At 40.4% G+C, this 13,894-nt stretch overlaps 1 protein-coding gene and 1 long non-coding RNA gene across 2 annotated transcripts in view; one reads left to right on the top strand and one right to left on the bottom strand.

Annotated features, from left to right (window-relative positions):
* The window catches only part of LOC116696439 (uncharacterized), a 21,917-nt gene extending 10,999 nt beyond the window's left edge, over positions 1-10,918 (top strand). Inside the window, exon 3 of the long non-coding RNA XR_004333729.1 lies at positions 10,908-10,918. This is a non-coding gene — a long non-coding RNA (uncharacterized LOC116696439). The remainder of the gene's footprint in view (positions 1-10,907) is intronic.
* Positions 1-13,894, bottom strand: part of tsc22d3 (TSC22 domain family, member 3) — a 33,892-nt gene that overhangs the window by 9,224 nt on the left and 10,774 nt on the right. The window lies entirely within an intron of this gene.

Raw genomic sequence — 13,894 nt, 5'->3', positions numbered from 1 at the left:
GACAGATAAGTAATACATAAGCCATTTTCCTTTCTAAAACACTTCTCATATGTCCTGGGAGTCACATTGTGAAGAAATAATCATTATAACTCATACAGATGACAAAACACATACATTTTTTCAAAGAAAGTCAAGACGCTTTTGCTCTCATGACATTTACTTATGCCAATAATAACATAATAATGTCATATTTTATTGTCATATTTATTGATATTACACCCACAGCAATGCTACACAAGCAATTGCGTGTCTAAATATGTGCGCCTCTTGGCCTTCCATACAGCCAATTGGCCTTTTTGTACCCTCTGGCCTTCCATGCAAGAGGGTGGCGTTGTCTCCCATATATGGGCATGCTGGTGCCTGTATTTCCGTAAACAACAGAGAGGAGAGACAGAGCCGCGAGCTAGCGGCAGAAATGAGCCAAAATGCAATGAATTATGGACACAAAGTGGATCAATCTTGGATGTAACAGTTTGGATTTAAAACCCAACGACCCCGAAAGAGGCTGGAAGTTCCTGGCTAGATAGAAAATCACCTGTAGAGGCTAGAAAGACCCGGAAGAGACCTTCGTAACTGCTAACTTGTTACCTTTTAGACGCCATCATTGGTAAGTCGATAGCTTGTATGGTTTGTAAATGATTAAACTATGAATCAGAGGTGCTGTTTTTACTCGTGGGCGAGTGTCTCGGGTACAGAGGGTACAGAGTTTAAAAACTGTAGCCTATGTTGTGAACGCAGCATTTACTATGAGTCTGCGCTGCTGTGTTAAGCAATTTGGCTAAATATTGGTTACAGACGACAAAGGAGCAACTTTTTAATAGGACGTACTTAGCTACCGAAAGGCTTTAATTATGAATTGCAATGCAGAAAACATAGCATAGCATTTCCCCCCCCTGCACATCCCTTAAGGCAGCTGTTACAAAATCAGAGGATGCCGCAAGCAGGTGTGTGTGTGTGTTTGTGTGTGTGTGTGTGTGTGTGTGTGTGTGTGTGTTTGGATTTTTCAGCATCTATACGGAACTATAACTCATTAGCCCCTTGATGGACAATCTCCTATCGTCTATCTGCCTTGGTGACATGATTGACTTCATTACCAACCCAAAAGACTCACTTGCCTTGATTTGATTCCTCGAGACAACATAAAGCGCCACTTTATTGCTTTATTTCTACTTAATTTCAGTTTGTGCAAAGTGATAAGTGCATACACAGTAGCCTTCACTGAAACTAATAGCAGTTTACAGCAGGGCACACAGTACTGTAGCTAATGGTGCTGTGTGCAGTATATTGCAGTTAACAAGCTTGGGGACTTGGCAGCATCTGGCACCAGGCTGTGATTCAGCAGACAGCTTCAGGCCATAATGTAAAGATTTACCTTGTGCTATAATGAAGCGAATGTCCTGGTTAAATTTACTGTGAAATACGGACATAGACCAAGAGGAGTGTGTCCGGGGACTATCACAGTATGGTGAACCCCTGTCAGGCCACAATTATCCCCCGAACCCGACATCCCCCTAAAAAGAAATAACACTATGTTCTAGCCAATAGCCCATAGGATTCCCATCTGTGTTTTTAGTGCAAACAGGTGTACACACACAAGATTGTCTGCCATGGAAAACCACGGATTAGACTCTCAGGATGCAATTAGTGGTCTGACTAATGGCTCTGTGGATGCTCTACAAAAGGTCAGAGGTTGTGGACACAATTGTCCATACAGTTTTAAATAGCAGTGGAATCTGTTATTACAGTATTTATGTCTTAGCCCGTTAACTCTGTTTGGGTCCCCTATATTATCTATCATACACTTTTATGAGAAAACTGTTGAATTGATCATTGTTTTTTTCTGTCTGGTGTAATTAGATACACACCACTACAACCTATTTGAGTTTCCAATTGAAAATATATATTGGTGTATATTTCTGGAATTCAAATCAGGGTTTGCATGTCTGCTATTTACTTACATACAGTACAAAGCATGAAAAGTGATATTCAAAAGTCATGAATCCAAAACACACTGAGTGGTAATGGCTGCGACTTTGCATGGCACCTGTGATATTTACACTGTTGGCTGGATCATGTCCCAGAACAAAAGGTTACAGAGTTCACTGCCATCTGTCTATATTCATCTGCCTATGTTACTTTAGTGTACTATATACCTCAGCTGTCATAGTTGGTGTGGTTGTGTGTATCTATGCCTGATCTGAGTCACTTTCAGCCGCAGAATGCTGACATCCCACTAATGGGTACATACTGCACTGAAATCCATCACAAGACTGTCATGGAACTGGGGAAAGGAAATCTACTGTAAGTGCTGAGAAGTTGATTGATACACACAGAATCGCTCCAAGGCAGAGCAATGGGTTGTACAGTAAAACCCATTGCTCTGCCGCTTCTCACATATAACTTATACCACACTATCAGCTCTCAGTTGGCAGGTTTTATTTTTCATTGCAAACAGAGTCATCTGAGCTTTTCGTACATCATGGGCAAAACGGGGTCCCTAAAAAAGGTTTGTGGCATCTGTCCTGTATATAAATATATCTCCTAAGTGAAGGTTGGGCATCTTTATGTGGCAGCATCTGTGCTATAAGTGAATAGGTAATTCGTCTTTGGTTCAAGTTAAATTAATAAAAGAAAAGAGTGATCAAACACCCTTGCCAGCATATAACATCCTGAGTACCTTTTTTTTTTACCTTTTCTTTTCTCTAAAGTATACCTTATATTAATATTACTACTTTCTTTCAATTCATTTCTACCTCTCAAACTCCCCCTCTCTTCATCTTCCAACTTTCCTCAACCGTTCCCAGCTGTGTGTCTGGCTCAGCCTGCAGCTGTGTGACCCAAGTCACCAGCAACTAGGACAACACTGGAGGGAGCTGGTCCCACGATGGACTGTCCCCTGATGTGTGTTTGTGTGCTTGCATGTGTTTTTGTTATACCCGTGTGTATGTCGATGCGTGCGGTTCGCCACACGCTCGCATACGTGGATTCTCATGCACGTCTGGCCTTGTCTGCACAATCTGGATTGAACTAGTTGATAGGCACCCTGCTTACTATCGCTGTCAGTGTCATCCAAACACAGAATCGTTCCCACAGACTCCAGCAGGCTCTTCCGCTGAGCATTAAAGCTATTCCTTTGTCACCTGCAAGATGACGGTGGAACAACAACTGATTTCCCACGCATAATTTGACACAAGTCATTAGCGGTCATTGCTGGTGAAAAAAAGGGCTTTTACAGCTTTAACAGCTCCACAAATGAACATCATATATTCCTTCATGTTCAAAATGTCTTTCAATTTCTCTGCATACATATAAACGCAGGTATAGGGTTTATATGTTTGCATGTATATAGATTTCTTTCCAGTTTTGTTGTGTTGGCCTATGTGTGGATAAACAACATTACCATGTTTGTATTCTAATGTTAAAATGATCCATGTCCTGTACTGGAGATGTGCACATAGGATGAGGATTTGCTGTTATTCTTAACCTCAAGTATTAAAAAATAATTTTATCACAAAACAATTCTTCCAGTAGACGTACAAGTCATACAAATAAAAACGTTGTTTGAAAAAAATAAGAATTTTCTTATGTTTATAGTATTTTTCATACATATCCTAAAACTTTATGTGTTACATTTTCATTTTGTGCCATCTGTTAATCCCTTTCTTTCCTGGGGTGCCTCAAATCTCCACAACTTCATAATACGATTTAAGATTAAGTCTTATGATGAATAATGCTGGTGAAATTTTGCCAACTACAAAAATATATCTATTTCAAATAGAAAGAAAATCTAAAATAGTATAGGCTTATATTACTTGTTTCCTTGTAAAGTCACTAGAGATAGCAGTGATCAGGCTGCATTTATACCTAGTTGCTCATGATGATAGAATAATATTTGATCTACCTGTGGTATACAGTATGTATGACAACTTTATCTATAGAACTACATTGTAGTGACTGGGGATACTGGGGACCCTAACACCCTTTTAAAAAAGCAGTGTTTTTAAAGGGTAACATTTATATGATTTCCTGATTAAACTGTACGCTATACGTGATCTATAGACAATAGAATAGAAAGGACATAAACCACTTCTCCCACTCCACCCCTGTTTGCGTTTTACTTGGGGCAACGCTATTGAAAACTTGAATTGATTGCCTTAGACATAGCATCGGTGCAGTCGGACATCAAACTACAACGCGTTCATATGTAAATATGCACATAAAATTATCCCAGCTCTTACTGTTGTTGAATTAAAACCATTCACAGGACACTTTTTACGTTCTCTCCATGGGGAACCAGATATAACTCAAAGTGCAGCTGTCAAGTGGTGCACCAGGGATCTCATGTACATTCAGTACCTCGTATAATTCTCCCTTTCAAATAGCATCACAAATTAAAACCATTGAACTCTGATGTCTGAAAAACTACAAGGGAAATAGGTCTGTGCAGTCCCACAGAAGTAATGTGTGGAACACATGCAAACAGAGAAAAGGGCCAAAGAGTGAGAGAACAGAATGTACGCAATGTTTCCTCAGCCTGTCTGCGTGGTGAGGATCCCCTACCGACAGAGGACAGGCAGAGACAGATGAGGACAGGGCCAGATGTGCAGACCCCATTTTACTGAGAAAATATGTTGCAGTTTAAAAGAAGAAAGCTTCAAGAAAAGTTAATTAGAAAGTGCAATTAAGGTAGCCACATGTCCTTCAGGAGAACAACTAAAATATGTATCCAGATGTCGACCACCCGTGTAAAGACTGTAAAACTAATACATTCGGGCTACAAACACACATATGACATCATAACTCTCACTACTAAATTTTGGAAAGTAGGACTTATTATTGTTAATTGCAATGCACTATAATAAAGTAATAGAAGTAATTGCTGTCTTGAGGATGCTTCATCTTTATGTTAAACCCCTGATATATATAAAGTTCTACTCTGTATTTAATGTATGGTTAAATACATAGCATGACTATATCATCTGGTAAAATGTTAACTGGTGTGAAAATAGTTACTTTACCAACAATTTACAATTATTTATGTTCAAAAGTATTATCACATCATGTTTCTTATGATGTAATGAGATAACATTGCACGTACATGTATGCACTTACTTCATGAAGAATGAATGCAAGTGATAAAAGTAGATATCTATCTGCCTACATGGCTATATTTATTTGTCTCCTCTCTGCTGTGCTGTTGACCTGTGTAGACTGCATCATGCCAATGGCACAGGGTCTTTGTTACAATTATTTGAGTGACTTATTTTTTATATTTAAGTTATATGGAACACCCTTAATATAAACATATTTTATTTTATTTGGTCATTGGGGCTGTGGCATCTATTATCTATTACTACTAGCCAAGGAAAAACAGGATGCTAACATGGGCTAGCAGTTACAGATATGTAGCCTGATCATGATTCAGGTTGTTCTTATTATTTGAAGGGTGAATAAAACATTCTCCAGACCACAAAATGTTTAACTCTCTTACTTTTCCTTGTGACTGATATCAGTTCAGAAGGACTAGTGTAACACAAGAGCACTATTTCAGGATGTGAGTCAGCCAGGGGAAGGATCAACATCAAAAGCTGGTGCATGATCCAAATAAACTGAGAACAAAGTGATACGTGCAGTGCTGAGCTGAGAGGGTGTTTGGGAGTTTACAGGAACCCCAGCCTATCCTGCCTTCAAAAAGCCCAAAAGGCTACCTCTCACACAAAGACGCAAGTCTTATAAGCTTTACTGATTGGTCATTTGAAGGTTGTTGTTTTTTTTCTTCTTCCATGCTCCGTTTGTAGACATGCAGCTGGGTCAATAAGAACGGAACACATCGGAACCTGACTTCAGGATATTTTGTGACTTGTTGTTGGAAGTCAGAAAATCTGACAAATACATTGTGAGGTAACATCTTACATCCAATAAATTATAAAATCATGCAATAAACATATACGCAACCCCAGTATCACAAAAATGTTGCATTCACCAAGTTTGTAGATGCCACTTTCATCAGTGTGGTACTTAGGATACTTTGTGGGACTGTCATATATGAGGAAAGCTTGTCTTTTTCTGTGATTCTCCTTGAAAACACTTCCCAGCCACAGCTCATTGAGCATGCTGCTTTATAATAAATGCAAATGTTTGAGCTAAGCAAGTATGTTATGCTGTAGCTGCTGAATAATCACACTAATGGAGTCAGTACTGTGCAATTGGGAAAATCTCATAGGGAACAATGTATGTGCTTTAAATACAAACACATGTAACTGTGAGCAATTAGCTTAAAGCCAGCATTCAGTTCACCTCAGTTTATTTTCCATAAAAATAAAACCTTCTCTTTAAATTTGAGGATTTTGCAGCAGATGACTGGCTGACAGCAAAGTTAAGGTTCAAGCTCTCCTCTGAGAAACAAACAGGAAATACTTCCATTTGAAGTGACTCTCAAACTTGGAGTCGGTCAGAGTACACAAGACAAATTGTCTTCTTGAGATGTCATTTTCCTGGTCTCGAAGCTGCACAGAAGAGAGGGTAAACATGATCTGCTATCCCAGTCATTATATAAAGGCTTGGGTAAACAATGTAGGCTAAATTTGCCTCCTCCAGCATGTACCCGAGAGGTCCAAAGTTCACTTATAAAACCACAGAACACTCTTGTATGTGTTTGGCACGCACGCACCAAACAGGTACACTCCCATGCAAGTTCAGGTGTGCATTCAAGCATGGACAAACATAACTGAGAGATTCATATCCATGTATGCATGCAAAAAGGACAAACCTGCAACAAGACACGCAGACGCACACAGAAATGGACATGCATTTGATGTGCACACAAATTTGAGGTTAGTGTCGTATGCAGACAAAGCACAGACCTACACACACACATACACACAAATGCGTGCAAGCAAGGAGGAACAAATACACGCTGCTTTTGTCTCTGTCTTGACGTGTAGATTTACAGTGCTTGGCAGGCGGCTGCTCACATTCTTAACACACTGAAATAAAGACATTCTATCAGTTTGACACCTTTCGTAGAATTGAGCTCTTTTTATGCTGGATAACTTAAACACTCACAAAAACTGTTTTTGGAGATTTAAATATTAACATTGCTAGGAGCTCAGATTGAGGGAAAACAGCATTCTCAATTCTGAAAATGTTGGGCATCAATCAATCAACAGCTGTTTCAAAAAGAACAAGAAGAAGAGGATTGCTATGCTTGACATTTTTTGAAATGAAAGTTGAGTACATAACATCTCTAATCAGATCTGGCTCATTGGCATAGAGGAGTGCGCAAGAGATCTTGATTGTTTTGGAGTTTTGCCAGATTTGCCCACGTAAGCAGCGTTTTGGAGCCAGTAAGATTTCACCTCATCTTCATACCTAAAGAGTTCAAGCATTGAGGGACAAGACTCCCACCAAGCTTGGTCGTGACTCGGCTTTGTGGCGGCACGGCAAGGTGAGGAAGAAACAAGTACAAAGCATTCAAATGTGTTTCCTGGAAACCAATTAAAACTACCCAGAGAACATATCAAAGAGGAAGAGACTGGGAGAGGTTAAGCATTTAGACACTGATCAGCATACTAATGTTTGGCTTCAACCCCACTATAACACAAGAGCACTCTGCAGAGTATCATAAAATGGGAGAAATACGTCAAACTTAGCTGTGTTGTTGCAGAATTATTAAACTTAAAAACAGGTATGTGCCAGGGTGATTGCCAGAACCAGTCAGAACTAGATCGTAACGTATTATCTGCCGCAATAAAACCATCTATCCATCATTCAGCCCAGCCAACTGTGTTGTAACAGCATATTCAAAGTATGTAGACACTTAAATGTAATTTGCCACATTTCATGTGATCCACGTCATACAAATATGTATTGGTGTGTCGGTTCAATACGATTTATTGTCATCTTTATATATCCTCATAAAGAGAACTGATTTAAAAAAAATCATTTTCAAGCATCTTCTTTGTTCTTTCAAAATATTAACCTGTGAATCGTAAATGAAACAGATGTCAGTTAAGCTATACCAACTATTTTGAGGAACTATTTCAGGATTTGCAGAACTGAAACAAAATCGGGTATTTCACAGGTTCCCACACCCACTGGATAACTCCTGATCCACACAAACACACACACACACACACACACACACACACACACACACACACACACACAAAGTACATGCACAGTGTCAAAAAGAGCAAGTGATTATCTTTGTTTTCCAGCCTATGTGACTGATTGTATTCTTCACACCAGTTTAACGACTATGGTGTGTTTTCTTGTTGAGACTGTAATTAGAGCCTGACCGCAGAGGAAGTAGCACGGTGTGGCGCCAGTGAGGTAGTTACCAACCTATACAACATACACATCCCTCAACAAGTCATAGTAATAGTAACCGTAAGTGCCCCTTGCGTTTTTAAATATTGTTAATTGAAGTAGCAAATATGGGAATGTGTCTTGATGTGGCTGTGTCACTTTTGTATCTTGCCTGCCACCTGGTGCACAGTCGTTCATCCTGCTGTCTCTCTCATCCTGGCTTATTTGTTTGGGTTCTCTCATTCTTCTTCTCTGTCTGCGCTGCACGCCTCCTCGTCTAACAGTTATTGTTATTCCTGTCCTTTCACACAGTCTCTCAGCAGTAAATTTGATCTGGCTGGAATGCTTTAGGACAGCCTGCGACTGACTCAACGTAATTATCACGTCTCTAACCTGTCTCGTCAAATTCCTAGTTGTTGTCTGGTACACTCTCACCTAATTTTGGCACTGGTGTTGCTGTTGCGCCATGCATGTTCATCTGACGGGCAAGTGAGTGCGAGACTGTGCTGCATACGGATGCACGGTTGGAAGGGTCACAGTGAAACAACATCAGTCTTGCGCACAATGAATTAAGATGCTAGTGTTTCTCTGCAAGTGTACCGCGTCTGAGCTGTGTTCACGCATAAAGAGTGAGCAGTGAGCCTGCAGTCATGCAACAGGATCACGGCCTTCCATCCTATTATTAATAAAAATAACACAAAACCTTAAGGGACAGAACATCTTAAAACTGTACAGGCAGTCACACATCCACCCACCCACCCACCCACCCACCACACCCATCGAAGTCAAGGAAGTGCTTAACATAAAGATACAGCGAATCACATTTGGAGGCAATGTTTCCTTCATTCACCTAAAAGGACACTGTGTAGTTGTGTAACTAGAGAATATTATGGATAACGTTTCTTGTTATTTTTGTTATTTTAATCATCTATCAGCTCTTCTATCAAAGCTGTCTTGTCTGTGTGAATAAATAACAGTCAGATACACAAATTGATACAATAACAAAAATCCACTGTGTCGCCTTTTCTCGGTTCACCAAATACTGTGTCTGCGCTCCGCCGCCTGAGGACAGACCCTTGCTTTGTATCAAAGACTAAGCAAAGAGCTACCAAACACCAAAACAGGAAAATGCAAAAATGAGGAAGAGAAAGAAAGAGAGAGAGGAGAAAGAGGGTGGGAGGAGAGGGCTTTCACAGCTGTTGTTAGGCAGTGTTTCCTCTGATAGGACACTCTGGCTGTACTCCCAGTTCTTTAGGTAAACTGTCAAACAACATGGTTATCTTGAGATATGGCGGGGGGGGGGTGGCATGCTTGTGTGTTTGCAAAACAGAAAGAGCAATAGAGTCTTGATATGGTTAAGACCAGATTTACAATAAATGCTCAAATGACACACTATTTTTCAGCAATGTCACTTTTTTGTTTATTCAATCAGCAATAAGTTTTACCCAACACTGTATTTGTCCGGTTCCTCCGGTGGGTCAGGAAAATGCTGCCCAATTCATAGATACACTGTTGTCATGTTTAAACACCAATTTTAAAAGTTTAACATTTTATTTGATAGAAAGAATACACAGGACAATATGGTTTATCATTGTACTATAACTGTAGAAAAGCTGAACAACAATATGCCAGATAATCAAAGCCCCGCCTGCGTTTAGACAATGACACATCTGAGAGCTTGTTCAGTGGGATGTTGTGCAGCAGTAATAGTGCAGACATCTGCAAAACGTGTTAGCCTCTTATCATGGGGTCGAGAAGACAAGCTTAACCTAAGTCTTTAATCTGTCTCAGTGCGTGTCTCCTCGTGTTGGTGACAGCAGGTGCCTATAACTGTTTAGACTGCTCAGTGCAGGGCAACAGTTTCGTTACCATTATGGACTTGGACAATATGGAAAACATGTTTAAAACATGCATCTGTTTTTAACAAAGAATAGTTCACGGTAATGCTTTAAAATAACAAATATAATAATCTTGACAGTCACAAAATGATCAATTCAAGATAATTGTAATAGCATTTGGAGATGCTCTTTTCGCATCACAAACCTAAAAATGTGGATTCCCAAAAACTACTAAACAAATTACTGTGTGCCCATCCAAGTTGAACCATTGCATTGGTTTCCAACTGTTTTGATAAAATGCTAATTCCATTTAAGATGCCAACCTGAGAAGGCAAACGAGAGACTCACCTAAAAGACAGGCCCCAGGAGAAGCGCTTAGCGATGCTGTGTTCAATGCGGTAGGTAGCCTAGATATTGTTACACTCACAGGGACAAGTACTGCCTTGTCTCAATCTGATATCTCTTTCTAAAAGCATATTTGAATTTCAATAGGAGGAAGTTTCCTTCTTGTCTTTCTGTTTTTATTCTTTTACAACCACCCCTTGCTGGCTGTCACAGAATAACAGCAGGGGACTTTGTTTTTATCAGGGTGTTTCTCTCAATTTTGACTGATAAACTGATATGAGCTACAATAGCATCCTTTCCCTCTATAGGGCTAGGAAGTGGGCTCATGAACAAATAGAGCCTTACAAATACACCAAACCACTCACTCAAACCAGTAAATGGATCAGATAAAGGCACATTCATTCTGATTCAAAGTGATGATTCTACTGACAAAATCTTGGAAAAAGCATGGAAGGATAGCCAGTGTTTTGCCAACATATCCACTGTTGCGTCTGTCTGTTTGTTATGTAACCTCTGGTGAGAACGGGACTCTGCCTTGAAATCGGGAGGAGCTCTCAGAAATGACTGTAAACCTACAGATTGTTCATGCTTGGAGTATCAGAACATTCACCTCTTGACCGCTCCAAACTAAAGACAACCCTCATCACCCACACGTAACAGGATTTACCCTCAGACGCATACTGTACTCTTGAGACGGCAAGGGCATTCTGATCCATTCATCCTTTGGGATATGCTTTAATAACTTTGTCTTAGTTTCTTAGTTTTAGTTACCTCAAATCCTCTATATGCTAAAAAAGCTGTCTTAACTTTACATTCTGGCTCAACAATCCTTACAACATTTAAAGAAAAAAAGCCAAGTTGTGTAACAGCCTGATTCTGTATGTGCACTGTTTCCCCCCCGCCCATCGTGACCTGTCATATGAGAGAAGCCCGACGGTGATGGATCAGTTAAAACTTGTGGAACGGACAGATTGAAATGTGTACAAGAAGGACAGAGAAGAGTCATGCACCACATAGATGATTATGATTTCCTTTAAAACTCCTGCAGATGAGAGCTACTAATCTAGCAGCATGGAAAAGGATTAATCGTAAACTACCACTTAAATAGCGCTCAAAATTAAAAGCCAGTCTCCTGACCATCAGTCCGTCCTGCTCAGCTCGAACTCTTCTACAGCAAGACAACCTCCTGACCTCAGCTCACTCCCACACCATCGTCACACAAGTACTAAAAGGTTGTGAACTTGAGTGTTACATAAGTTTCTCTCTTTTCTCTCTCCCTGTCAAAGCTGTGCAGGCTCTACTTCCTCTTATATGACACCTTGTACAGACTATCAATAAATCGGTCGTTGTGTGCATTGCAGGCCTCTAAAAGACTTGTGTCAGGGACGTGGATGGCAGCCTTGATGGAATCTGTGTGGAATACATGAAGAAAGGGAGGGAAAGCATTTCAGCATCCGTCAACATTCCTCCCAGAGTCCCATACTTTCTTGGCGCTGGTTTCACTGGGTCCTGAGCCCAGCATCTCATACTTTACTGCAGAAGCATCCACAGGCTTTCAGAGAGTCGTTGTTTAACCTAATCCCTGACTGTGTAAACACTGTGACTTATTGCTCTCCATGACAAATTACTGGAAGGAACGCAGAAAGAAGTCATATACTGTACTGACACTGGTGCTAATTGTTCTGTATGATGGCACAGTAAGATGGCAGGGGATTGAGGCACAAGGTCCCATCAGATAGGATCGGTCCTGGCTGCTCGGTGGTACGACTGCCACTTTTAAACACAGTTACACAAAGACAGAAGTGAGCTCTTGGACAGGATGCATCTTGTTATTTTCGCTCATTTGAGTCTGCTAGTCTCTCCCTCTCTCCATTTTGGGGACTGGCCAGAAACAAATCACTGAAAGGCAAAGAGTTATTTTTCTCTTTTCACTCTCGCAGGCTCTTGTCTGACAGAAAGGCATCCACAGAGAAAAAAAGAGCTTGGCAGAACAGCTCCACCTTTTCAGTTTGCCAACAGGACCAAACAGGTCCTCAGTCCAGAGCACTGACTTGATTTTAAGAAGCCATTGTTGTACGTAAAAAATTGCTGATACACACTACTTCATTTCTACATGGTCTGCGACTCACCGTGATAGCTGCATAGTCATCCCAGAAAAAAAATTCTACATTTGGAGGTTCACTGTATCACATTTCTTTGTTTTCCTCTTTTTCCTTTGTTGTTTGTTTGGGCCCTTCATTTTTTTCAGTTTCTTTCTCCCCTTTTCTTCTCACAGAGCCCCTCTTCAGTTGGGCAGGAACACTTGAAGCCAATGAGTTTGGAAATGTGTACGCAGCAGTAACAAACAGGAAACCATATTCATTACACCAAAGTCGGAGTTTGATTATGGTTCATGGGGATTTGCCCATTGGGCTTTTTTTAGAGCATGTATACTGTAAACTGTAATTCAGAATGGCAGTTATATTACATTCAATGTTTGCCAAGCTCAGCCTCTGCTGACAGAAGAAAAAACTGTTTTCTTGACTTAGCAAAGAGGTTTATTGCATACTTGGAATCATCTGACGAAACAAACTCATTACACAAAGACGTGAGCAGGTTGCCTAAGTAGGTTTTCTCAGTTGGACAGCTGTGTGAAGTCTCTCGCTTGTTTTTTTTTTTCTAATTCTCTCGTTGTTGTGCAAAAGCCCAGTTTAATGATGCAATTGTGGATGACAGTACAGGAGTTCCCAGACATGGGAGGGCAGTGCGGGGGATGGGGTGGGCTTCAGAAACCTTATATTGAACTAAATGTTAAAGGACCACTCAGGTGCTGTAGATTAAATTAAGGATATCAGTGTGTGATTGGAAGCAGATGTCAGATTCTCCAGTGTCAATCTAATTACACATTTACTTAAACACCCGCATTAGATAATTGTTTAACGGGCTAAGTCAACATAATGCTGCTTAACTGAGTTTAACATTATGCTCCCTGTGTTCTTTCATGAGTCTTACTGTAATACCAAGCTAATTACAGGAGAGTCATGTTTGGGAAACGTTTGGCTGTGAAATCACACATCCACCCCAAGAGCTCAAAATTGTTTACGGGGAACACAGAACTGAAAGACAGAAAAGAAAAACACAGCATGTTGCCAAACTTCAATTTCAAAAATAAAACGTGTGATTGGTCCTAGTGCTGTGACCTTTCCTGTGTTCTGGAAAGCATGTCTTCATGACGGTTCAGAGAAGTAATTGTTTTCTTTCCCAGAGACTTTAGGAGCACTTTTAAGTAATGGGCTGTGGCAACACCGTTGCTAAAGTATGTCTAATACTAGCTCTGTGCCCTGCAGGGGAAAAGACATCGTAAGAATGTGTGTGTTAGTGTGTGTGTGTGTGTGTGTGTGTGTGTGTGTGTGTGTGTGTGT

This window comes from Etheostoma spectabile, chromosome 10 (assembly GCF_008692095.1).
Source record: "Etheostoma spectabile isolate EspeVRDwgs_2016 chromosome 10, UIUC_Espe_1.0, whole genome shotgun sequence".
In the NCBI taxonomy this organism is placed as follows: Eukaryota; Metazoa; Chordata; class Actinopteri; order Perciformes; family Percidae; genus Etheostoma; species Etheostoma spectabile.
Note: the sequence above shows the minus strand (reverse complement) of the source record. Positions and strands in the feature narration are given on the sequence as shown.